Genomic DNA, 1,962 nt, shown 5'->3' with positions numbered 1-1,962 from the left:
AGGAAAGCCAAGGCTGCAACTGAACTCCAACTAGCTTCGAGCATCAAGGACAATAAAAAGTCCTTTTTTCAGATATGTGGGGAGCCAGAGGAAAAGCAAGGGCAACACTGGACCCCTGCTGAAGCAGATGGGGGAACTGACAACCGATGGCCAGGAAAAAGCCAACCTATTAAATGGGCACTTTGCGTCAGTCTTTCATCAGTCCCATGGGACGCCCATGCTCGCTACGGGACAGGGAGGTCCAGGTGAGGGAGATCCCCTGCCCTCCATCAGTGCTGACCTCGTGAAGGAACACCTTGAGAAGCTGGATACATTCAAGTCAGCCGGCCCTGACCATCTACACCCCAGGGTACTCAAGGAGCTGGCGAGCATCAGAGCCCAGCCCCTGGCACGGGTCTTTGAGAACTCCAGAAGTTGCAACAGTCTACACGGGGGCGCAGAACCTTACAGACTGGAACAATTCAAGACTATGTGGAGTGAGTCCTATGACTACAGGACAGCCAGACGACTGATGGTGAAGCATTACAAGTCAAGTGGCTGGTGGGAAGGGAGTGGAGAGTGAGGAAGCCACTTATGAGCTCTGCTACCAGCGGGAGCTGCAAGGGGGAAACAAGAGACAGAGGGCTTTTCTCCTAGAGGCCTACCAAGCCCTGTCACAGGCAATTTGATGGTACTGGACAGGACTGTTTATCAGATAGTGGTGAAAGAAGGAGTTGGTGACAGAACAAACCTGCTGGAGTTACAAGCTGGGTGCAGAGTTCAATTTTACCAGAAGGTCAAGAACTCTGAGACTTCTGCCGGCTGGGCATCGACAGAGTATGACAGGTGGTAGAGCCCTGCAACAGAGGCCAATATACTGGGCACCTATTATTGTATACAAGTCAGCAGTTTCCTTTTTTCAGTACATTCATTGTTTTCTCTCATCAAGGCATGGCAGGTGAGTCCAACAGGGGAGATGGCTACCAGCGTGCTGGTTAAAGGATCATCAGAAGGTGCCCTATAACAATGTCCTACAACACATGTTATTAGCTCTCTGCAGCTCCAGCCTTAATTCCTACTGTAATAACCACAGAGATCATTGCCGTACAAGCTTGGCAGTATGTGTTACAGACTGTCTCATAGTAATATTACATAACAGTCTGGCACTGATCCCACAAAGCAAAGAAAATGCACTCTGTATCCCTAGGGAGGGAAAAAAGCGCCTTATTTTCAAATCTATAGACCAACTGCTACTGGAACCGTGCCTATCACCATGGAGTTGTTTACATTTCTTCTCCAACAGCTCCAATGGTTATTGCAGCTGCTGGAGGAAACAGGGAGACAGCTCTATATGGTGTTAAGTACCTTGTGCCTGGGCAGGCTGAATTCAAGACTGTCGTAGTCTCAGCAATGGGAGGGGCAAAACTTCCATTTATTCTGCCAATAAAAAAGTCAGGCTCCATGTTAGGTGCAGTGAAGGAAGTGTTAATGTAAGAAAAAAAGCAAAAGCTTTTAGCTGCATCTAAAGAAACAAATATGATGTGAAGCCCACTTTATGTTGTAACAAAAGACTGTTTTCCTTTGTTTTGTGTTTTGGGGGTAAACACTGTTGGTAGCTGCGAGTATTAGCACTCCTAATGAAGGAATTTTGTCTTAATGTCTGTCTCACATACAGTGGGTAGTGTGGTGTAGCAAATAATGTTTTGAAAAGAACACAGTTAAGATGACTGTGTCAATAAAGGAGAGCAGTGACATACAGTCCAGAAGTGCAAAATACAAGGGATCTGAAAGCATTTTGCAGGGAGAATAAAGCCTCAAAATGACCCTATTGAGTAAAAATGAGCTTTACTCAGTTGCTCCAAGATGCTGGACTAGGAACAAAGAATTCCTAATATAGAATTCTACACTGAAATTCAGCTGTATTTGCCTGTAAAACACAGCAATATCACACAACTATTTTGGGCAGAAAACTAGGGAAGAGGA

This window comes from Crocodylus porosus, unplaced genomic scaffold (genome assembly GCF_001723895.1).
Source record: "Crocodylus porosus isolate Cpor-Errol unplaced genomic scaffold, CroPor_comp1, whole genome shotgun sequence".
Classification (NCBI taxonomy): Eukaryota; Metazoa; Chordata; order Crocodylia; family Crocodylidae; genus Crocodylus; species Crocodylus porosus.
The sequence above is the reverse complement of the archived record's forward strand: the minus strand, read 5'-3'. Positions refer to the sequence as shown.